This window comes from Sus scrofa, chromosome 9 (genome assembly GCF_000003025.6).
Source record: "Sus scrofa isolate TJ Tabasco breed Duroc chromosome 9, Sscrofa11.1, whole genome shotgun sequence".
Classification (NCBI taxonomy): Eukaryota; Metazoa; Chordata; class Mammalia; order Artiodactyla; family Suidae; genus Sus; species Sus scrofa.
This window is the reverse complement of record NC_010451.4, coordinates 11881336-11897494: the sequence shown is the minus strand read 5'-3', so window position 1 is coordinate 11897494 and position 16159 is coordinate 11881336. Positions and strand designations below refer to the sequence as shown.

The 16159-nt window shown below is 38.5% G+C and overlaps 1 protein-coding gene across 9 annotated transcripts in view; it reads left to right on the top strand.

The window, feature by feature from the left end:
• The window catches only part of PAK1 (p21 (RAC1) activated kinase 1), a 142980-nt gene that overhangs the window by 75580 nt on the left and 51241 nt on the right, over positions 1-16159 (top strand). For 6 of the 9 annotated variants that reach the window (XM_005667164.3, XM_021062558.1, XM_013979173.2 and 3 more), the window contains one exon: positions 1912-2122. The gene's annotated coding sequence lies outside the window, so the exon portion shown is untranslated. The remainder of the gene's footprint in view (positions 1-1911; positions 2123-16159) is intronic. The other 3 variants (XM_013979177.2, XM_013979175.2, XM_021062560.1) reach the window with 1 other exon arrangement.

Below are 16159 nucleotides of genomic sequence, written 5' to 3'. Positions count from 1 at the left end.
AAGAAGTAGCAGTTGAAGGTTGAGTGAATTTGAGGATAGGAAAATAGGCATTCGAAGCAGAGGGAGCAGCATGTGCAAAGGAGTGAAAGTGTGAAAGCTACAGTATATTTGATTGTAGAATAATAAGGGGGTTAAAGAGGGTGGTAGTGGTGGGAAATGAGGCTGGTGGACGAAATGGATTAAATAATGGGAGGGCCTTCAAAAGCAAGCTATGGAACTTTAGCTTTTATTCTGGGATGTCATTGAAGTGTTTTAAGTAGAGGAGTGGTGTGTTCTAAGACTATCCATGGCATGTGGAAAAAGGATTGAGGGGAAAAATTGGATACAAGGGATCATTTAGTTCTGCATTTATAAGAAAATATTAGATTCTTATAGATGTTGTTCATAGGATTTAGGTAATTAACTTCTAAAGTAGTGGTATTCAGTCATGGCAGGTTTTGGGATCATTGCATTTTAAAATTACAGAATTTTGGTTTTAACGTAGCTATACTAAATCAGAATTTATGAGAGTCAAACAAGGACTTCTGCATTTCTAAAAAGTTCTTGGTGATTATTATCCTGTTTTTTGTTTTTATTTTGTTTTTAATAATTGGAAACTTTAGTTTCTAAAGCACTGTTGTGTCTGACTGGGGGAGCTTACATTCTAGTCATGGTTAAAGATATAATTTCCACTGTAGCATGGAAGAATGCTGAGAAACGTTATTAACTCTAGATATATTCATATTTATCCACTGTCAAGCGCATTTATTTGAGGTAATAACATCTATCTTTACTAAAATAATTGGTTTCATGTGATAGGGATTTTTTCCCTTTCTTTTAAATTTTATTCCTTCTGTTTCCCAGAAGCTTAGGAGATTGCCTATAAATTCAACACCATATAGGATAGGATAATTATTGCATTGCCCATCATATATTTAGAACAAGGTCAAATTTTAGAGGAAGGAGATGCTGAAGAAGAGATGTAAAGGCCAGGGGTCAGCAAACTTTTCCTGGAAAAGAGCAGATAGTAAATATTTTAGGTCTGTTGCAGTTACTCAGTTCTGCCATTGGAATGTGGAAGAAGTGTAGACAGTATGTAAATGAATGAGTGTGGCTGTGTTCCCTTAAAGCTATTTATAAAACCTGCAGCTTTACTGACCCTTGATATAGTGATACAGTTCTTCCAGAGAATGAATGATTTTTCTAAGGTTATAAAATTAGGGGTCAGCGGGGAATTCACTATGTGGAATGCTCTTGACAGTTTTATTTAATCTTTGTATGAATGAATAAATGGAACCCAAGCAGTTAAGGAATTTTTCTTTCTTTCTTTTTTTTTTTTCTTTTTAGGGCTGCACCTGCCCCATATGCAAGTTCCCAGGCTAGGAGTCGAATCTTAACTACTGTTGCCGGCCTGCACCGCAGCCACAGCAACTCAAGATCTGAGCCACATCTGTAACCTACACCACAGCTCATGGCAACGCCGGATCCCAGACCCATTGAGCGAGGCCAGGGATTGAACCCACATCCTCATGGATACGAGTTGGATTTGTTTTTGTTGCGCCACAACGGGAACTCCCAGGAATTTTTCTGAAGCTTGTAAGTAGCACTGGGATTCATACTCAGTTTAGCTGGGCCAAATTTCTACCTTTAAGCCACCCACAGTGTTTTTTTGTGCTCTCCAATGCCTTAGAGATAGCAGAATACAGGGAAAAGCAAGAATCTTTTTGAGTTTTCAGCTGTGCGTGGCACAGAGTAGGCGTTACTTCTTTGAGTATTGTTGCTTGCAAGATAACATTTGTCATGGTATGCAGTGGAAGGGCTTGTGTAATTTGGAGGAGGGGTTGTATAATTTGGATTCTTTAAAAATTTTCAACACATATTTCCTTTTGCTCAAAAATAATAAAAGGATTATGTTCTTCTTTCTGATTCCAGTAGCTGCTGGTGGTTGTGACAATGTCAAATAACGGCCTAGACATTCAAGATAAACCCCCAGCCCCTCCGATGAGAAACACCAGCACTATGATTGGCGCTGGCAGCAAAGATGCTGGAACCCTAAACCATGGTTCCAAACCTCTGCCTCCAAATCCAGAGGAGAAGAAAAAGAAGGACCGATTTTACCGATCCATCTTACCTGGAGATAAAAGTACAGTATTTTATTTATTTTTCATCATTTTTATACTTAAAACAATTGTTTTTTGTAACCTGGTAAAAGATTAGTACCTGCTTTGACTTAATTTTCCTTTAATCCCCCTTTTCTCATTAAATAGTTTCCTTGTCTTTTTTCCTGAAGTAACTTGAAGTCAAATGGGAAATATTTATTTTTATTCTCTATTAGCTACATCTGTGAAAAATTCTAGGAGAATAACTATACTCTTTCCAGATTTGGAGCAATCTAAAGCCATATATTTACTTACTTTTTAAGTTCTTAAACTATTTATGAACTCACAAAGTATAAGAAATATTGAAATGTCTTCATTTGGGTATGTTTTTTTCCCTGAACTGGTTTCATTTACAGTGTCTTCTTTTCAGATTCTTGATTGCCTCTTCTTTATTCCTGATCTGAAAACCAGATTTGGGGATTAAATATCAGTAAGAAAGACAAGTAAAAACAGAAAAGGAAGCCGAAAAATGGAAACAGGACTCAGCATGAATTCACTAAAGTCATATGAAGCCTGGACTCATTTCCTTTTTATTGATAAAACTTTCAGAATAGTCAGAATTTTAAACAGTATATCTGATAAGTCACTGAGATCCTCTGAACAAGATAGTGAAATAGAAGTTTTAATGTCCACATGGATAATTGACTTTTGTTTGACCACCCAAATGTTTAAGTGGCTGCTGATATAAAGTGCTCAAACATGCTTACAGGGCTTCGTTCTTGTGGCATGCTGAAGAAACTGAGCTTTTGTCTGTAAATAGTTATCGTGACTTCTCATTTAGGTGGACCTGGTTCAAATCCTGGATTCATAATTTACCAGCTCTCTAACCTTAGGTATGTCAGTTAACTCCTTGGACTTTTAGTTTCCTATCCCTAGGAGAAACTGTGATTTTCCTATTTCTAAAATTAGGTTAATATCTCACAGGGTTGTTTGTGAGAGTTACGTGCAAAGTTCTAATACAGTACCTTCTGCACAGCAGACACTCAAATGTTAGTACCCTTTGTCTTACTCTTTTGTTGAAGCTAGGAGACGTAGCTCGTAGACTACATGATAAAATCAGAATTATGATTCTGAAACAGTAGGCCAAATATACCAAGTATAGTGGTGAATTGCAGAAAATGTCTTACATTGCAGAAAAATATACCTGCATAACTACAGATCAGAAGAGATGGTAGATAATAGTATATTAACCAGATAAAGAACAGAGGAAAAGGAACAAATCAGGAGGCTTGGTGGTTGGAGAACAGGAAAGATGGTGACTTTAAACACATTGGATTTGAGGTAAAAGGATCCTTTTAGACATTTTTGTATTTGAGATGTTTTGACATAGCAATGTCTAATTGGCAGTGACGTTACATGTAGGAAATGATTTTGAAAAACTGAAATGAGAACTTTGAGGACTTTTATTGAATACGTTGGGCTTGTATCTATAGATTTCCTCTTTCTCCTACTGCACCTTCATTGTGAGCTCTTTTGGGGTCTAGATAAAAGAGGTACACATACATTGCTTCACTTTTGTTTTCTGGCTAATTCATTTATATAGTAGTTGCCAACATCGTAGGTACAGGAGCTATGATCTAGGTAATGTTAGTTTGCAAAGAAGCTTCTCCCACATATATAGCCACTTTGTTTCTCCCTCAGTTTACATGTGTGCTTATTTTTAATATTTTGCTTTATCAACCATAATTCTTTTTTTTTTTTTTTTTTGTCTTTTTGCCTTTTCTAGGGCCACTTCCGAGGCATGTGGAGATTCCCAGGCTAGGGGTCTAATTGGAGCCGTAGCCACCGGCCTACACCAGAGCCACAGCAGCTTGGGATCCGAGCCGCATCTACAACCTACGCCACAGCTCACGGCCATGCCAGATCCTTAACCCACTGAGCAAGGCCAGGGATCGGACCTGCAACCTCATGGTTCCTCATAGTCAGATTCGTTAACCACTGCGCCACTACGGGAACTCCTCAACCATAATTCTTTTTTAAAATTATAGTTAATTTACAATGTTGTGCCAGTTTCTGCTTCAGCAAAGTGACCCAGACACACATATATATATTGTTTTTCTCATTTCATCCCCATCATGTTCTGTCCCAAGAGATTGGATACAGTTTCCTATGCTGTACAGTATCAACCACAATTCCTCATTTCTGTAAATAAGTATGCCTTCAGTCCAGGTATCTACATGCAGTAAAGAGGACCTTTTTTTAAAGATATATTTTTTATTATTATTTCCCCCAACACACTTTTTTTTTTTCCCCACTGTACAGCATGGGAACCCAGTTACACATACATGTATACATAAATTTTTTTCTCCCATTGTCGTGCTGCATTGTAAGTATCTAGACATAGTTCTCAGTGCTACATTGAGGCTCTCATTGTTAATCCATTCCAAAAGTAATAGTTGGTTCAGCCACTGTGGAGAACAGTATGGAGGTACCTTAGAAATCTATACATAGAACTACCATATGATCCAGCAATCCCACTCTTGGACATATATCCAGACAAAACTTTCCTTAAAAAAGATATATGCACCCGCATGTTCATTGCAGCTCTATTCACAAGAGGACTTTTAAAATTAAAAAATAAAAAGTTGGAATCGTTCTTACTAACAAACCAAGAAGATAATGAGATTCCTGCCCAGTAGGCCTCATCAAAATTAAAACTTTAGGGCTTCATCAAAAAAGTGAAAAGATAATTCAGAGAAAGGGATAAAAATTTTCCAAATCATAGATCAATAAAGACTTATTTCAAAAATATGTAGTTACCATATGACCCAGAAATGAAAACATATGTATACATGAAAACTTTTACATGGATGTTTTATAGCATTATTATTATTATTATTATTGTCTCTTTGTCTTTTTAGGGCTGCACCTGCTGCATATGGAGCTTCCCAGGCTAGGGTTGAATCAGAGCGGTAGCCCCTGGCCTACGCCAGAGGAACAGCAATGCTGGATCCAAGCCGTGTCTGCCACCTACACCGCAGCTCATGGCAATGCCAGATCCTTAAGCCATTGAACAAGGCCAGGGATCGAACCCACAACCTCATGGTTCGTAGTCGAATTCGTTTCCTCTGCGCCACAATGGGAACTCCCTATAGCAGCATTATTGATGATAGCCAAAAAGTGGGAACAACTCAGATATCCATCAACTGATGAATGGATGAATAAGATGAAGTATATCCATACAAAGAATTTTTTTGTTTTTTTGTTTTTTTTTCCTTTTCTAGGGCCACTTCCTGTGGCATATGGAGGTTCCCAGGCTAGGGGTCTAGTTGGAGCTGTAGCCACCGGCCTATGCCACAGGCACAGCAACTTGGGATCAGAGCTGCGTCTGCAACCTACACCACAACTCATGGCCACGCCAGATCCTTAACCCACTGGGCAAGGCCAGGGATCAAACCTGCAACCTTATGGTTCCTAGTCAGATTCGTTAACCACTGCGCCATGATGGGAACTCCAGGAAATGTTATTTGGTAAAAAAAATCAAAATGAAATCTTGATCCATGCTACAAGATGAGTGAATCTAAAAAACATTATATTGGTGAAAGAAACTAGTCACAAAGGACCACATATTGTGTGATTCTGTTTATATGAATTATCCAGGCAAATTCATAGATAAAATGTAGAGGAGTGGTTGAGTAGGGTTGTAGGGAGGGGAGAATGGGATCAGAGGGTGATAGCTAAGACGTATGAGGTTTCTTATGAGGGTGACGAAAACATTCTAAAATTGATTGTGGGGGACTTCCCACTGTGGCACAGTGAGTTAAGAATCTGATTGTAATGGCTCACGTCACTATGGAGGTGTAGGGTCAATCCCCGGCCTAGGAACTTCCATATGCCACAGGTTATGACCATAAAAAAATAAAATAAAATAGATTGTAGGCATGGTTCCCCAACTCTGTGAATGTATTAAAAGTCACTGAATATTACGCTCTATGGATAAATTGTTTAGTATGTGAATTGTATCTCAATAACCCTCCCCCCCAAAAAAAACCCAAATGATGGAAGCATTTAGACATCATTGGGAACTGAAGGGATGACCTTATATATTGAATGGGGAGGTGGGGTCTAGGTATTGTGTAGTAGTCTTGGTTCTGTCATAAATTGGCTGCCTGGTATGGACTTCAGTGCCTTCATCGCAAAAATTAAGAATCACACAGATATAGAGAACAAACTAATGGTTACTAGTGGGGAGAAGGAAGGGGAAAGGGCAATATAGGGATATAGGGGTAGAGGGAAAGAAGGTTATTGTAGGGGTTGTATGAAATCATGTGTGTGAAACCTTTGAAAATTGTAAGGCAATGTACAATTTAAAGAATCTTTCATTCAAAAAATTTTTTTAAAAGTCAGACCAGTGAACGTATATAGTCTCTTACAGTTTTGAAATCCTATGATTATACAAATTAGATATAAAGATGAAGTTGGTGAGGTTGTATATGTACATGAAATGAAACTTGGGCCATTGTGAGGTATTTCGATCAGCAATAAAGCTATAGACACAGAGCTTATTCTGGAAATCCTCACTAAGCAACCCTAGACCAAATCTGGTCTGAAAATAAATCTTATAACACAAGATCAAAGGATCATCTCTAAAATCAAAGCATAGAAGTAGAAAGCATAGAGTTATAAGAAGTTTTTGTGGGAGATCCCATCATGACTCAGCGGTTAACAAACCCAACTAGGATCCATGAAGATGAGGGTTTGATCCCTGGCCTGGCTCAGTGGGTTAAGGATCTGGTGTTGCTATGAACAGTGGTATAGGTCACAGATGTGGCTTGGGTCCCTAGTTACTGTGGCTGTGGAGTAAGCCAGCAGCTGTAGCTCCAATTTGACCCCTAGCCCTGGAATCTCCATATGCTGAAAGTTCGGCCCTAAAAAGCAAAAAAAAAAAAAAAGTCTTGTGAAATGATCTTGTAAATTCTCTTTCATCTCCTCGTTTTATCTTTCCTATACATACCCTTAGGGCATAGGTTTCACTCCTTTTAAGAACTTAGATGGCTGTAATTAATGCATAATTCAAAATGAAATAAATGAACTTTTTTCCTTTTTGTTTGGAACCTTTGTTCAGCTTGATCTTGTGCTTGTTGATAATATCATTCAACCAGTAAACATTTGTTGACCTGCTGCTTTGTGCTTACCCTAGTCCTAGAAGGATACACAGCAGTTGGTATGTCCTGTATGAAGTATTTGAGAATTTATATTAGCTATACAGAGAAATGGGCTAGAGCAGGGCTTAAAGAACATATACTGAGTCCTACCTCTAACATTTATTAACTGTGATTTTTTTTCCCTTTTTACCTATTTATTTTAAACCTTGCATCCTTATCTGTAAAAAGTGGGAATAATTATAACTCCCATTCATCCACGTCATTAGTACACTTTCGTTATATGACAGAATGATGTAAAAGCACTTTCTAAACCGTAAAACACTATGCAAATATGAAAGTTTTTTTTTTTTTTCTAAGGGGAACCTCATTTCTTGTTTGATTTGATAGTCATAACAACTCATTTTCATTTGGGGAAACTTAAGCTTAGAAAAAATTATATTGTTAAAGGTCTCACAGCTAGAAAGTGGCAAGGATGCATGTGGATCTATGTCCTAAATTATCTATTAAATTACAGCATACTATCTCTGTTAGTTGTTCCCAGTCCAGCTCACACAACTGACTCATTCATGATGCTTTTCTATAATACAGATGCCTGGGTCCCACCTAGTTATTGGAGCCAGAATTTCCAGTGGGGGTAGTTTTGGGTCTTTAAGGAACTTTGGGAGATGAGAAAGAAGAATTCTCTTTGGGCTGTGTTAGTGATTGATTTGAGCTGGTGATGGGTAGAATGTCTGTAGGCATTACCTAATACCTCCAGCATGGCTTCATCGGGTGCCTGGGAGATGCATAAATGATTGCAAGAAGTTGTAATTGATGGCCTGTGATAGGTGGTGCTGAGTTGCAGAATTCCATGTGGGAAAGCTTGGTTCCTGTGGTTAGGATCTGGAGCCTTTGGTTTATTCTAAGAAGTCCTGCAGCATTTGGTTTGGAATCTTTTTCTGGCTGCATTTTCACAACCAAAGTGGAGTTCTCTGAGTTTGGGAAGACTTTTAGCAAAGTTAATTTTAAAACTGGACTATGTCAGTGTTTATCTCTCCAAGTTTGGAGTGTTTTATGCTTTGAGCCTAGATTAGCTCAGCTGAACCAATGAGAGGGGCTTCTTAAAAATAAATCTTAAAAAAAAAAAATAAGGTCAATGATTTGTGTTGAAACTGGATGACTGTACTGAAACTTGGGATTTTGCAGTGTCAGCCTCATTTCCCATGCTACCAGAAAGCCAAATGGACTAGGCCAAAGAGAGAGTTAAAGCTAGGATAGATGGGTTGCGGCTTCTTTTTTGAGTTTATTTCCTCAAGCCTGTGATTTCTAGTTTCATGAAATCAAATGATTTGTTCTTTATCTTCAACCACAGTTTCTCTGTCTTAATGCATGGATTGGGAGATCTTAACTCTGACACTTCCTTTTATTAGTAACTAATGTTTGTAAAGCTCTTTAACTTTTACAAAGCATGTACATTATCTTAGTTTATCCTTAACAACAATAATAAAAATGAATAACAAATAGTAATAATAGTAATAACTATAAGATAGTAACAGCAGTAACTATGCTACTATTTATTGAATGCCTATTAATTACCACCTATTACATTAGGAGCTTTGTTGTTTGTGAAATATACCAATTTTTGAGGGAGATAATTATTTTACTTTATAGACACTAAACTGTGGTTCATAGTGATTGAGTAACTTTCCCAAGATCATCTAAGGTAGGAGTGGGTGATCTGGGATTATAATGCTTCTCTATAATTCCAAAGACTTTTCGACTGTGTAACACTGATACTCTTGAGCTCAGATAGTCAGGCACTTGCCCAGTCACATGTTGCCTAGTTGCAGTGCATGGAGTCTGCGTTTGAACCACTGTCTCTTGACTTCTGGACTGTGCTCTTTCATTCTTCTAAATCCTCAGACACTATATAGTGTTTGCAGGATCTTATTATAGAGATGTTCAGACTAATGCCTTTGGTAGAACTGATTTGGTTAGTTCTTTTAACTTATTTTAAAACAAGTTTGCATTTATTTATTTATTTATTTATTTATTTATTTTTAGGGCCTTACCCACAGCATATGGAACTTCTCAGGCTAGGGATCAAATAGGAGCTGTAGCTGCTGGCCTACACCATAGTCACAGCAACTCCAGTTCTGAGCCATGTCTGTAACCTTTATCGCATCTCACAGCAGTGCTGGGTCCTTAACCCATTGAGTGAGGCCAGGAATCGAACCTGCATCCTCTTGGAATCTAGTCGAGTTCTTTACCACTGAGCCACAATGGGAACTCCGACAAACTGGTATTTCATGACATCCATTCGGATTCACTTGGTCTGCAAAATGGGGAAGGTATAGTACATGTAGAAGAAACTGTGTTGGAGTTCAGGCACTTGAGGTTTTCACCGTCGCCCATGCCTGACTTTGTGACCTTTGATAAGTTGGTCTACCTTTCTTTACCTCGGTCATCTTACCTGTAATATGGGTACCTAATGATGTTTATCTTACAGAGTTGCTGAGTGGCTTATAAGACTAAAGATTTGAAAAAGGTTATGCAAACTGCAGCATTGTTAAGAGTTGGTAGTTATTTTATGGCTATTATTTCTTGCAGTTGTGGTTTTCTTTTGGAATCTGTGATTAACACTTAAGAATTATTATTAGATTTACAAAATAACAGCTCTTAGCAGAGTTTCTCCAAGATAGAATTAAAGAATAGTCCTTTCTCTTCCTGTATATAGGCTGTATTTCCTGTTGGTTTAGACAGAGCTAATGGAAAGGCCAGATTAGAGAATTTTGTGTACTGAGACTAAGCAGACCCGAGGACAGGTTTCCCAAGAAATTCTCAGCAGTTGTCTGTAATACCAGATGCAGGATTCTAAGTGCTGGACATGGGCCTGGACCTCTGGAACAAATAATACACTTGAAACTGAGGCCAAAAAGCTAAGCCTCTCAAAACTACAAATCTCAGATACTCTTTTTATGTTCATGTGTTAAGTGATTGAATTTCCCTGGACTCTCTTCTTTTTCTTTTTTTCTTTTTTCTTTTTTTTTTTTGCTTTTTAGGGCCACACTTGCAGCATGAGGAAGTTCCCAGGCTAGGGGTCAAATCGGAGCTGCAACTGCTGGCCTACACCACAGCCACAGCAATGCCAGATCCAAGCTGCGTCTGTGACCTGCACCACACATCTCATGGCTTAATCCACTGAGTGAGGTCAGGGGTTGAACCCACATCCTCTTGGATACTAGTCGGATTCGTTTCTGCTGAGCCATGACAAGAACTCCATTCCCTGGGACTCTTTTCTATACACTGCTCATCCTCTGAGCCACTGTCTCTGTATGATTCCATGACCAAAATTCCTTTTGTATTTTTCGACATTCCATGCTATGATAGTATATTACATATTAATAACATATCATAGAAATAATATATAAAAGTATTTTAAGATATATAATTATAAAACAAAAATCTAAATAAAACATAAAAATAACCTAAGTCTTCTTTTATACATTCTTTTAAGTGACCAGATCAGAGGAAATTTAGGAATAGAAAGCAATTCCAAAGCCCTGAGACTTGTCCCGTGCATTCTAGCTATGAGTAAAACAGATGGACTTATGTCATAAATGAATGTTTAATTTGGGCCCTAGTAAACCCTTGCCTTTCTCAAAGCAGCTGCTTCTGGAAGAGAAATTGCCAAGTGTAAAAATAGCTTAAACCCTAGCAATTGGCACATAGGCAAATGGTTCTCATCAAGATACTGAGAAAAGAACCTTAGGAATGAGATCTGGGTTCAAATCTCAGCTCCTACTAGCTGTGTGAGTTTGAACAATTATTTAACTGTTTTTAGTTTCCTTTTCTGTAAAATGACAGTAGCAGTAATATATCCTATAGGATTGTAAGAGTTAAGGAAAATAAGTGTTATAGTATCTTACACATGATAAGTTCTTATTTAATATTGTTTCTTCTCCTTATTATAACACTGTTTTCTTGTCTCAACCTGAAATTCTTTTCTAAATTTTATAATGATTTTTATTTTTATCATTATAGCTGGTTTACAGTGTTCTGTCAGTTTTCTGCTGTACAGCATGGTGACCCAGTCACACATATGATGGAGCATGATAATGTGAGAAAAAAGAACCTCAACTTGAGATTCTTTAGGGGAAGTAAAGTAGTGGAATGTAAAGAGACTTTTCGAGTTTAAATTACTTCAATAACTGTAGGCAAGTCCATACTATAATTTCCTGATCTCCAAGTATAAAATTGACTCTTAAGATTGCAGTGATTGTATGAGATGATGTGTATGAAGTAGGATACTATGTCAGGAAAACATATAGCTACAGAGGTTTGAGAGTGCTGATCTTTCCGTTTTTATAGGCATTTGGACTTGTGGGAGCTGAAAGAGGGTACTTCAGATCATCGTGTTCATTTTCTCCAGTGTTTGGATCAGAGAGCTGAGAACCTGGACTGTATTGCGTGGTAGAGTCAAAACTGCCTAGTCGCTAGACCTTCTTGTTATTCCCTCCCAATTTTCCTGCCTTTCATCCAGGTTATGTTGGGTCTTTGGAAACATTAGGACTTTAGAATGTCTTTTACTAGTGTGCTGAGCTACCACAGGGTGGGGGTTTTAAACAGGATTGTGAAAGTCATGTAAGAGCTGGCAAAAATGAAACATTTATTCCTGCCCTGGAGAGAATTTGCATGTATTAGGTTGATGCCTTAGAGTCTTTGGTAGGTTGAGTTTGGTACCTGGTCATTTATTCCTTTCCTCACTTGCTAAGTACCTGTTTTATGCCAGGCATTTGTTAGATGGTGGAGATGGTGATAAATTGGACATGGCCCCTGCACTTAGAACTCAGTTACTTGGGAAGAGAAATCCTTAAAATAGGCACTTATTATAATGACGCTGTGGGGTCAGAGGGGATAGTAAAGAACTGCCCAACTTAGAGATGAGGGAGGACTTCACAGAAGGGGTGACCTTTCAGCTGAGACCTGAAAAGGATAAATAAAAAGCCTTGTGCGGTGAGCTGGCGAGGGAAGAGAAGGGAAAGGCAGACTTCACAAGGAAAGGGAGCAACTTGAGACAGTGTGAAGAGGTGTGACAGAGCCCTGTATGTTTGGTGTAGAGTATGTGCATCATGAGTACAGGCATACCTTGGAGATATTATGGGTTTAGATCCAAACTATCCCAATAAAGTGAACATCACAAAAAAAGTCACAGAAATTTTTTGGTTCCCAAGTGCAAAAAAGGTTATGTTTTTAAAAGTTATGTTTACTATAGTCTGTTAAGCGTACCATAACATGTTTAAAGAAACAATGTTCATACCTCACTAAAAAACACTTTATTGCTGAGAATTGCTAACCATCTTCTGACAATGCAGTTGCCACAAATTGTTAATTTATAAAAAGCACAGTATCTGTGAAGTGTAATAACTCAAAGTATAATAAAACGAGGTGTACCTGTAGTGGGAGATAAAGGATAGGATATAAGTCTGTATAGTCTGTGTAACAAAGTTCTCAAACTCTTTAAAAAAATGTGTTTCTTTCTTAGAGCAGTTTTAGATTCACAGCGATATTGAATGGAAAGTACAGATTTCCTGTAAACCTCCATCCCCCATATAAACACAATCCATCCCACGCCCAGCATCCTATACCAGGGTGGTGCATTTGTTAAAGTCGATGAACCCTACTATTGACCTGAAGTCCGTATTTGTGTACCTTAAATCCATCTGCGTGTACAGTAGATGAACACATCCTATTGACCTTAAGCCCATATTTCACTCTTGGTGTTCGTAGTTCACTCTCGGTGTTATACATCCATAGATTGGACAAATGCATGTGTATAAGACAACATGGGCCAGTATAGTATCATTCAGAATCGTTTCATCTGTGAACTAAAAAGTTCATCTGTGCTCTGCTAATTCATCCCTTTTTCCCCTCCAGTCCCTGGCAACCATTAAGCCTTTTATTGTCTCCATACTTTTGCCTTATCCAGAATGTCAGATAATTGGGATTATATAGTAAGTAGTCTTTTCAGATTGGTTTCTTTCACCTAATAATATGTATTTAAGGTTCCTCCTTGTCTTTTCATGGATTGATAGCTAATTTCTTCTTAACGCTGATTAATACTCCACTTTCTGGATGTAGCACAGTTTATTTATCCGTTCACCTCCTGAAGGACATCTTGGTTGCGTCCAAGTTTGGGCAGTTATGAAAAAGCTGCTGCAAACATCCATGTGCAAGTCTTTGTGTGAACAAATTATCATCTCCTTTGGGTCAGCAACAAAGGAGCACAAATGCTGGATTGTATGTTACGAGTAAGTCTAGTTTTGTGAGAAGCTGCCAACCTGTCTTCCAAAGTAACTGTACCATTTTACATTTACACTACTAATGAATGAAAATTCTTATTGCTCTATTTCCTTATTAGCATTTGGGTTTTGCCCATTCTAATAGGTGTGTATTTCTTTTTTTTTTTTGTTCTTGTTTTGTTTGTTTTTTGTTTTCTTTTTATAACTGCACCTGTGGCATACGGAAATTCCTGGACTAGGGGTTAAATCAGAGCTGCAGCTGAGGTCTACACGACAGTCACGGCAACACCAGATCTGAGTCCCATCTGCATCCTACACTGCAGCCTGTGGCAACACTGGATCCTTAACCCACTGAGCAAGGCCGGGGATGGAACCTGCATCCTCACTATGTCGGGTTCTTAACCTGCTATGCCACAATGGGAACTCCTCATTGTTGTTTTAATTTCAATTCCCTAGTGGTATATGATGTTGAGTATAGTTTCTATCTTATATCTTCTTTGATGAGTTGTCTCTTTAGGTCTTTTATGTCTTTTATTAATTGGGTTGTTTTCTAATTTTTGAGTTCTAAGAGCTGTGATTTTGGATAACAGTCCTTTTATCAGATGTATCTTTTACAAATATGTTCTTCCTGTCAGTGGTTTATCTTCTCATTCTCTTGATTCTCAAACTTTTATAATTATATGAATCATTTAGGATCTTACTAAAATTCAGATTTTGATTCAGAGGTCTGGGGTGGAGCTTAGGATATCACATTTCCAGCAATCTCCCAAGTAATGCTGATGCTACTTTGAGTAGCAAGCTTACCCTGGCTGCTGTTTGCATTGGAGGGGACCAGAATCTAGTTGATAGGTACTGTTAGGATGATTTGGGCCATAGATAGCAATGCTCGAAGTAGGGTGATGGAGAAAAGTGGATAAATTTGATCACTGTTTAGAAGATAAAATCATTAATAACTTGGAGACTGGAATGCATTGGGAGAGAGAGGAGAGAGCATCATTATGAGTGTCAGCTGTCTGTAACAGGCAGAGTGACAGAATGAATACAAAGGCCTGGGGCCTTGGAGTGTGAAGACCTCAGGCCTGGTCCCAGACCTGCTTCTAACTTGCTCTGTAACCTTGGACAGGCTACGTAACTTTTTGGAGCCTATGTATCTTCTGTTAAATGGTCATCATAATCACTACTCTGCTTGTCATATAGTTGTTTTGAGGCTCAAATGGACTAGTATATATGAAAATGTATTTTATTTTATTTATTTATTTTTTGTCTTTTTGCTATTTCTTTGGGCCGCTCCCTCGCATATGGAGGTTCCCAGGCTAGGGGGCGAATCGAAGCTGTATCCCGGTCGACGCTGTCCGGCCTATGCCAGAGCCACAGCAACGTGGGATCTGAGTCGCGTCTGCAACCTACACCACAACTCACGGCAACGCCAGATCCTTAACCCATTGAGCAGGGCAGGGACGAACCCGCAACCTCGTGGATCCTAGTCGGATTCGTTAACCACTGCGCCACTACGGGAACTCCGAAAATGTATTTTAAACACTGGAGCTTGATACAAATGAAGGTGATTATTGTAATTATTTTGAAATGTAAATCTATTGTAAAGTGCTAGGTATGTTGATACTTTCTTTGGCCTGTGGAATATTCAGTCTGGTTGTGAGGCTCAGACATATCAACTTGGAAAGGCAATAGAACAAGTGTTACAGGGTAAGTGGATCTTGTAAATGCAGTAGAGCTTTTCCTGGGCATTGGGGATTTAACGTGGATTTGGGGGTCTTATTTTGGCAGTGGGTTTCAGCCTGTACTTTTTATACGAACTCCCAAGGATAGGCCCAGATAAGCCTGCCATTCAGCCCCTGTGTGACCCCAGCCCAGATACTGCACAGTGAATTATTTTAGAGGTGAATTTAGGGCTTCCATTATTCAACATTGAGCCCTGCTGGTGTATGATTCTGAGCATTTCTAGAAGGGAAAATGTATGTTTTTTCATGGAACCAAGGATTTTGTGCCGTGATTATGATAGCATGGAGAATAACTTTTACAAGAAGCTCTGTGGTTTTCTTGAGAGATTGGTAGTGGGGGAGACCAGAGACACAGGGCTCCTGGGCTCTCCTTACTGACCTTCCTTAAAGAGTGGATATTTTGGTCTTGCCTCATAAGCCTACAGGGTATTTCTGGTTTGTCTAGATGGCTAGAGTTTCATACCTTTAGGATAGACTTGTCCTGGAACTCAGGAATGGTCAGGGAAGTTATTAAAAATACTTGTATTTCCTTACCTATAAAATGGGGATATTGCAGCAACATGGATGGAACTAGAGACTCTCATACTAAGTGAAGTAGGTTAGAAAGAGACAAATACCATATGATATCACTTATATCTGGAATCTAATATATGGCACAAATGAACCTGTCCACAGAAAAGAAAATCAAGGACATGAAGAACAGACTTGTGGTTGCAAAGGGGGAGGGGGAGGGAGTAGGATGGATTGGGAATTGGGGTTAATAGATGCAAACTATTGCCTTTGGAATGGATAAGCAATGAGATCCTGCTATGTAGCACTGGGAACTATGTCTGGTCACTTATGATGGAGCATAAAATGTGAAAAAAAAAGAATGTATACATGTATGTGTAACTGGG